Source organism: Patella vulgata, chromosome 5 (genome assembly GCF_932274485.2).
Source record: "Patella vulgata chromosome 5, xgPatVulg1.2, whole genome shotgun sequence".
NCBI classification, from domain to species: Eukaryota; Metazoa; Mollusca; class Gastropoda; family Patellidae; genus Patella; species Patella vulgata.
Window position 1 is genome coordinate 7,880,505 of NC_065883.2, and position 9,265 is coordinate 7,889,769.

A 9,265-nucleotide genomic window follows, 5' to 3' on the forward strand; every position below is an offset into this window, starting at 1 on the left:
ATGGTACAAGTTTTACATTACAGTGTTCAACATGGACACGATATGGTTCAATAAGGTGAGAGAGAGAGAGAGAGAGAGAGAGAGAGTGAGAGAGAGAGAGAGAAATGGGGTTTAACGTCCACTCGACACAAACTAGGTCATTTCGGGACTAACATATGGTTTAATTTTTTTATTTCGATAATTCGCTTGCGCGTAGGGGTCTTTAGCAGTGGGAGGAAACCGGAGGACCCGGAGAAAACCCACGAGGTTGGACAGGCGACCCTTCTCCTTGTCACGTACAACCGGGGAATCGAACCCCGCCAGTTGACTCAATGACAGACCGTATGATACCGGGCCCTTATTCACGAAAACTTAAACTAAGTTACAACCAAAATTTTAAGAAATACTGCAACTTCATTGGATATGTGCAAATTGATTTTACTGGTCAGCCAATCGAATTGCAGTATTTCTTAAAATTTCGATTGTATCTTAGTTTAAGTTTTTGTGAATAAGGGCCCAGGGCCCACCACCCCTGTTCAATAAGGTCCATGCTTTCAGTAAAAGTTGAAATAGGATCCAAGACTTCATATTGTTAAGCGGCATTTCGTAACTGAATGAGAAATAACACATGACACAATGAAAAATAAGGTACTTAAAAGATTTATTTCTAGCGACGACAGAAAACTCATCGAAACGTCTCCAGAAATAAATCTTATAAGTAACTTGTATTCCATTTAATTGTATCATGTGTTATCTGCTCTTATAGACTTTAAATAACATGACGTACGCCACACTATTTATGTTGAAAGGCGAATCTTAAAATTACTTATAGGCATGGCGCAGATCCCGGTGGGGACACCGGAACGCGTCCCCACCAATATTTTTAGTGGTGGGGACATGATATACTGTGTCCCCACCACTTATTTCCGATGTTTTGCTTACTGTTTATTTTTTTTAAATTGAAATCATTCCAGAGCTTTTATTGACTTTTCAGAAAGTGTAGAGTTGGTCTCAGGAACTTGAGGCCAGGGTCCTTGAAGTTGTACAGCTGCACCCGGTGACCGATTTTTATTTAACAGGGAATAAGTGATAATTAATTCATATTATAACAGTAAATAATTAAAATATTCCATAGGGATTATAATATGTACATCATGTAGGTGTGCATATCTGATACGCTGGGTATTAAAGGGTTAAGGAATATGATGAATTAGTTGTATTTTACGTCCGCTTCCACCGAGGTGATATCGCAGACAATGACGTGTTATGTGTACAAGGTGCATTAATTTACAATTACAATTAAAGGGTTAAGGAATAACTGAGATTTTGTTTTTATCTGGTATACTGGATGATAAATCACCTAACTAAAGGATTTAGTTTGTATATCAGGGGAACCCTTCATAGTGAGATTTGCAGCCATACTCAATAAACGTATTTTTAAAGAATGGTTTCTATCTCTCTCTGTGGAATATAGGCAATTAAATCTAAAATTTAAGACTCGAACCCTCTATTTTTTGGAGTACAGTAAGCTTAGCCAAGAATCGTGTACTTATTATTACAAGTTAGTGAAAAAATTTTGAAGATGGTTTAGAAATTTAGGAAATTCATCGGAAAAGACATTTTTTAAAACCCAACCCTGGCCGTCCATAAAGAAGGGGGAAGAAACGGGTAGAGTGGATATAAGTGTACTGTTCTTTAGTTTTAAATATATTAAACACTTTATTGAATTTTTTTTTTTCGGTTTAAAACATTGCTCTCAGAACTATTTTGTTATTGGTAAAAACTCCTCAGAATCGCCGAGAATGCTTATTTAGACACCATTTTGTAACAAAAATTCTAAAAGAAGCCCCCCCCCCCCCGCACACCTAGCACCTCACGCCAGCGGTGTTCGGTTATATAGTCGGTTCTTTTCTTTCACAAAGGTGCCCGCCCACCTTGCTTCCAGCCTACGGGCCCGACTCTGTATGAACACTTATAAATTTCTAAAGAAAAATGATGCTGAAAATACCTACAGAGTGCGTTTTAGAGCGTCTAGTTTTCAAAAAATTTCGGGGGAGGATCAATAGTCGCCCGTGCATGGACTGTCCCCACCACTAATTTATGGCAATCTGCGCCCCTGCTTATAGGTAACTAATGAAGTTTGATTATGTGTTCATTATGTGAAATAAGTCTTATATATATATACGGCTAAGTCTATTTGTTAAGGCCAGCTCAATTTCTGTCAAGGTTGTTGAGATGTGGATATGGTTAGGGCACGTGATTGTTGGCGAGATTGTGGGTTAGGTTTAAGAATTTGGGGGAGAGGTTAAGTCTCCACATAAGCACTGACCTAGGACGATGAAAAATTAGTTCGTGATATTTCCTAGTTTTATTAAAAATACATACATTAGATTTATATACAAATATGATTTTACTGTTTTTTTGGTGTTGGTGGCGCTGATGGTCTTCCTTGGATGGTGCTTCTGGTATTCTGGTATTTTGGTTTCTGAAGAAAAAAGAATAAATTTGAGGCTCTCGGGGGAGAGCCACATTAGTGTGTTTCCTACTACGAATTGGATTTTCTAAAAATGTGTTTGTTCCACATAACCGGGTTAGGGCTAGGGATTTTTATATCTAGTTGATTTTATTTACTAACGGTTAGGGTGGAGACTGGTCTTATTTAATCTAATTTACTGTGCACTAGGATGTCGTTTAGAATATGCAATGGAAATTTTCAGATATACAGATATTCATTAAAAACAAATAGACTGTGTAATTTAATGTTACTAAGTAATGGAAAAGTGGTTAACCAAGATGTTGAAAAGGCTTTCAAAAAATGGGCTTCTGCAAAGCAGATTAGAATATTGTAAATTGTAATATCATATGTATGTTGCATGTACTTATGTAAAAAAAAATACTGAAAAAATCTAATAGATATTTGTTCTTTATGTTGGCGGAGAAAATACATGTATAGGGCTAATAAATTAAAATGAAAATTTGGCGGATAAAAAATGAAACCCAGAGTGAGCACTGCGTCGATGTATATTAAAATGGTGTGTAGAGAGAGAGAGAGAGAGAGAGAGAGAGAGAGAATGGGGTTTAACGTCCACTCAACACAAACTAGGTCATTTCGGGACTAACATATGGTCTAATTTTATTTCAATAATTCGCTTGCGCATAGGGGTCTTTAGCAGTCAGTGGGAGGAACACCGGGGATTCGAAACCACGCCAGTCGACTCAATGACAGACTTTATGATACAGCGCGCTCACGCTAACCATTCAGCCATTCAGCCATCCAACCCCCTAAAAAAATGGTGTGTTCAGGGACTCTTAACTGTTTGATTTTGTGAATAAAATCGCTAGTGTCTTTTAGGTAGGATGGATGTTGGCATGCTAGGGGTAATAAGAAATGGTCTATATATTGTGATACGTTATATGATTCGCTGCCACAGTCTGATATTATTGGGTAATTTATTAGGTATAAACCATTCCGTTTCTGGATACAGGGTTAGGGTTGTGATTATAGCGCTACATCTCGTGAACTTGGACGAAAAATTGAGCTGGCCTTATCATTTAGCACTAACAGTCTTATTACACATTCAAAACAAAATGATCAAGTGCTGCAGGTGAATTATGTAGGCCTACACAGCCTAAATATTAAACATTTTGGCAAATTAAATAATTACAATAATAAAATGGTTTCTAGAATTAGGGCCATTGATTTGTAAACGGTCTCTCCATTAGAAATGGTTCCACTACTGATGTCTTCTGCCTTACTCCAGCCACAGTAGTGGCTCGTCCTACGGAGTTCCTTTGCGCAAGTTTTTTAGTCAAATGACTACAAAAAGTTTACTAGCCTATAGCCCCCTTAATTTACACATAAACTGACCCCAAACTGTAATGCACATAGCTTAAAGGGACTGTCCCGATTTGAACAGAGTCTCAAAAATATAAGTCTGAGTACGTATGAAATTTAAGCACCAAAATATAGAGGAATGGTGTATTTACCTTGTCTCAAAATTTCAGCTCAAAATATTGAGTCGTTTGGGCGTGAACGTAAAAACTGCTTATCCGGACACGTAACCCTTTTAAGATTTCGGATCAAATTTTTCGTTGGATGACCTGATAATCGATTCCCATTCCGTCAGAGGTCTACTCAATGAATGACCCATGTGCTGTACTTGATAACGAACGGTAAATTTCACCTACACATTATTTTTATAAAGTAAAAGTCTGGTTTTATCCAGACACTGCTTTATACAGCTTGGGACACCGGTTTCCATTTTCAGATGAAGACTGACGGGTTTAAGTTCTTTGAAAACGCATCTCATATGTTGAGAGTTGCTCATGTTCCTGAAGCAACGATCGCGAGTTTTACAACATCTAACCGTTGCTACACGTGATCAATTAGCATTGTCCAATCAGGATCGTCGCACATAACACATTGTAAACAAATAGAAACTTTTTGTTGATCAGGTATGATTTCCAGCAACCTTGACATTGATCAAACCTTGAACTTTGCAACTCGATTGTCATATGTAGACATTTTAGCTATAAGTGCGAGACTTGATAATCGTAACGATATTTTTAACGAAGGAATCTGATAGGATTACAAGCTGGGCTTATACCCAATCAAAAATAGTGCCAAAATATGCGGGGTATTACGTGAAGGGCTTGATAAGATTAACCCTTCTATTGAAGATGAGAGTTGCTCGGCCCTATAAGGTAGAGGATTTTAAGGGATTTTAACACAAAATTAAGCAGTTTTATTCTCCAAAATATTATCGGGATTGACCCTTTAACATATAATAAACCAATTCCCATTGAAATAAAGGTGAAGCCTTATCACATAATTTATATGTGATTTGATGTAACCCAACTGTTACGCGAATTTGGCGAGATTTCACCAGGCTGGTGTCATGGCGGCTTACATTAAAAGAAATGTCGCTTTGAAAATGTAGAACGCATAATTACCACAAAAAAACCTGTTCAATAACTATTTTAGTGATTCAGTCTTCACTATTTGTGATAGAATTATTTATTTCAATACAAACTGTAATGATATGTGTTGAAAATTGTGCGTTTGAACCTATTTGTACTTGCGTAAGGAGTCTCAGACTGTATCAATTGTAGCGTTAAACAGTTTAACGCTACGACATTTGTAGCTATCTCTCCATATCTTCATAATTATCCAAAACAGAAATATAAAAATGAAATAAAAGAACTCCACAACTCGCATTCTCAAACTGTAAAATTATATTAATAGTTGAAGGGGGGGGGGGGGGTCTGGTGGTTTAACGCGTGCGCGTGAAACCATAAGGTCTGTCATTGAGTCAAGTGGCGTGGTTTCGCGATTCCCCACAAGTTTGTACGTGACAAGGAGTGAGGTCGCCTGTCCATCCTCGTGGGTTTTCATAGGGTCCTCTCACTGCTAAAGATCCCTACGCACAAGCGAATTATTGAAGTAAAATGGAACCGTATACTAGTCGCAGAATGACCTAGTTTCTGTCGAGTGGGCGTTAAATCCAATAACGTTGGTTAAATCCCATTTTTTATAGTTAAATGTTCGTTTTCCGTCTTTTATATTGGTATCTATTTTTAATGGGTCGCTTACAACATTTTGTTAATAAGAGTGCCCTCCCTTGGAATGAACGACGACATGTGAACATAAAGTTGCATACTTTTAATCAAGAAAACAAACTCGGGTTCATTAAGAATTATTGTACTTTCAACATGTTGAAGCAGCCTAAAGGAGGAGGGGCGACCAGCTTTCTTGTGACTGGAATCAAAGTGGGAATAGCTATTGAATTAGCGCTCTTTGGAGGATCCTATTTGCTCTGGCGTCAAATGAATTCATCGCAAGGTCAATTATCAATAGTTCTCATTTATTTATTTGTTTACTTTTGTACCAGTTTCACATTAGAATTAGACCTTGCGTATTTATGTTTTTATTTTCATCTTTATCAATAGCCTGCCCTGCTATGGCTCTGGCTTAATGACCGTGGGGACGTACGGCGGTGTATGGGTGGGGTTCTTTCCAATACCGTATACGAATTCTACAACGTACTATTTAATGTTGGCCATAGATTATACTTTTCAGTCTATTTATTTTGCCATGTGTTTTTTCAGCAATGCAGTGTGTGTGTGTGGGGGGGGGGGGCTGTTTTATCATTAATAAGGGACGAAAAACCGACATCCCATATACAGTATATACATTCGTATCATCTCCTGGAAGTTCAAAATCGAAATACGAGTGGATGCCCCCGCCCCACCCCACCCCGCATAGTATCGTAGGCTATATGCCCACCTTCATTACATTATAGCAATAGAAAACGATGATTATCTTATATAATTATAGGCTAGTAGTATCTATCTTCTTGCTGTCGAATAAATAACCTAACAGACAGATTGGACACATGCCATGCGCCCCCGGCCCCTCCCGACCTATTCCCCCTACTGTCATTTCTTCCTGTAGTATTTTATTTATTGATATATTTATATTATATGTTACAGATTTTAGGCTTAAGATGTACAAAAAATATCCATCAGTTTTAAATGGTAAGAACACTTAAAGAATACTCACGTCCTAAAGAAATACTCACCAAATGCCAATGGTTAAACCTGGCAGTCCAGATTATCGTACGTGGAACCTGTTTCGCGAAGAGTAGGCCTACCGTATAGTAAATTTACGTAACAATAGTCATAAACATTCTCGCATGCAAGACAACTCTGCTTGGGAGAAGGACTGCTACACATACGACCACGCCAATTTGATTTTCCGTCCTTCGGAAACGCTTATTAAATTTGATCTTCTTATTTCTTCAGAAAAAAAGACAATCGTAAAAACAAAAACAAAAGACTATCTTAAAAACAAAAACAAAAAAACAAAAACAAAACAAAAAAGAAAATTGGTCGCACTATTTAAAGATACATTCCCGGGTACAAACTGGGTGATTTGATGATATATTTGGACTAAAAACATATTCAAACTAATTAATTTATCATAATTTTGCTTCAAATCCTTCTCAAAACATTGCAATTGTCAGGGAATACCCGGCTATAAAAACTCTATCAAAAGAGGTCATGTTTGTGTCACGTGACACAACGGGTGCGATGTCGGAGGAGAATTCATTGCATACAAAAGACGATGTTGTCTTTAATCGCTGACTATTTATTACAAATATGGAAGCCTAATTAAATTCTCTGATTACCCACTGCCCGCGTCTTTTTCCGTGATTTTTATCTCAGCTGAAAGTATTGTACGTCTAACTCTTCATAAAGTTTATCAACATGTACATATTGCGCCCAATCTCCGCGTGCAACCTTCAACGTCACGCGTGCAGACACTCCTAATTGTCGGGCTGTCGATTTGGGAAACCCGTACATTTTTGACCTGTATACGCTCCATGAGTGTTTTTCAGGGAATCCAGTATTTGTCTAGTAAGATTGGATATTTCTACTTTCCATATATACCAAAATTGCCATAATTTTATTGGAAATAACCACCCGATAAATACATTTCTGGGAACGTAGCTTTAAATGCTTTTATTTCCCAATTTGTTTGGAATTTTAAACAGGACATCTTTCATGTGGCGCTACGTTCAATGGACCATAACCCTATGACACGGTTGTAAAATTCGGAATAACTGCACAGCAAAACGAAAACAAGAATAGAAAAAACAATGCAATAGTCACACACATTACAAGAGCAGATAAAAATCTCAGATACACGTCGGGGCGGATCTTAGGTCATAGGAGTTGGGAGGCCTAACTGGGAACAATGTTTTGACGAGTCCCCTGGTTCACAGTCTATTTGAGAGGAACTATTTGTTAAATTGACCAGAAATTGCCATTTTGTTATTTAGAACGTACCTTGATAAATCAGTTCTATTTGACAAGACTAGAGTCGATGATTGTTGCACGGGACCCAGTTGGGAGCAATTGGCCCAATTGACTTCAAAACCGATCGTGATTTACGCGTACTGCTCTTTAAAACGGAGAAGAACGGTTTATCTGATATATAGTGAAATGAAACAGGGTTTAACATCCCACTGTTCGACTGGGCTAATGAACAGGGATATCTAATACGTACATATATGTATTTAAATTCAGTAATGAGATCATAATTGGACACGAGAAACGAATTCCGTAACATTTTATTGACGAGGAAATAAAACGTAATAAATTGGATCGCGTACTACAAATATTTTTTATTCGTGTCTTTACATTGTAATGTGTAAGTTGATGGGGATTTTCTGAAGCGGTTTCCCCTTGTCAGTAGTGTAGGAGAAATGAAATGAAATGAGATGGGGAGGGGGGCGGGGTAAAGTCCTACTGTTCTGCTTTGACTGGACAAATGAAGACGGACTTACGCCTCATAGCACACTTCGTGGCGTATGCCCGTCTTCGTTAACCCGTGTGGTCCCCCTTGTCAGTAATGCAGGATGGGAGGGCCTGACAAGGACAGCTGTCTAGTCATTCGGATGGGACAAAAAAAAAAACAAGGTCCGGTGTACACATTGGCGTGCACATAAAAGATCCCTTGACAGTTGGAATTCGATATAAGAGTAGGCCGTAGTGCCGCTGTCTGGGCAAAATTTCCCTCTTAGCACACTGTATGGCGTATGCCCGTCTTCATTAGCCCAGTTCGGAGCAGAACAGTAGAAAGTTAACCCCCATTTCATTTCATTTCATTATCCCGTCGGAGCATAACATTAAACCCCATTTCATTTCATTTTTGTAAAGTGTATATTGTTTTTATTTTTATATTTTTATTTTTTAAAGCATATTATTGGGTTGGAGAGAAAACTGGTTATCAGACACGAGAAACAGATTATAAAAGGTGGGGTTTATCGGACCAGTGATGTTGACAGTTCTACAAACAATTTTATATTTATATACTTAGTGTTTGGATAAACAAAAGTATAAATGTGTCGTCTATTTGTGTCTTGATCAACGTATGTAATTATGTATCGTATATTTGCGTCTGGATGAACAGATGTAATTATGTATCGACTTTATGTGTCTAAATGATATATTTGTATTTGGATGGACAGATGACGTAAGCATATCATCTATTTACGTCTGGATCAACAGTAGACTGGATAACCTGCTCTAAATGACGTCAGGCTTGTTTCTACGTCACGGCACTATTCTGACTTTAATATCCAGTCTAGATCAACAGAAGAGATAATTATGTATACCGGTAGTTTGTTTGTGTCCGGATCAGCAGATGACGTAATTATGTATCGCCTATTTGGTTGAATGATGTAGATGGATATGTGTAAATAAAAAGAATTATAAAATC

General features: G+C 37.8%; 1 long non-coding RNA gene across 1 annotated transcript; it reads left to right on the forward strand.

Annotated features, from left to right (window-relative positions):
• The first annotated feature begins 5,575 nt into the window (after positions 1-5,575).
• Positions 5,576-9,265, forward strand: LOC126822476 (uncharacterized). Its single transcript, XR_007680839.2, has 3 exons — positions 5,576-5,821; positions 6,472-6,516; positions 8,743-9,265. It is a non-coding gene; the product is annotated as an uncharacterized LOC126822476 (long non-coding RNA).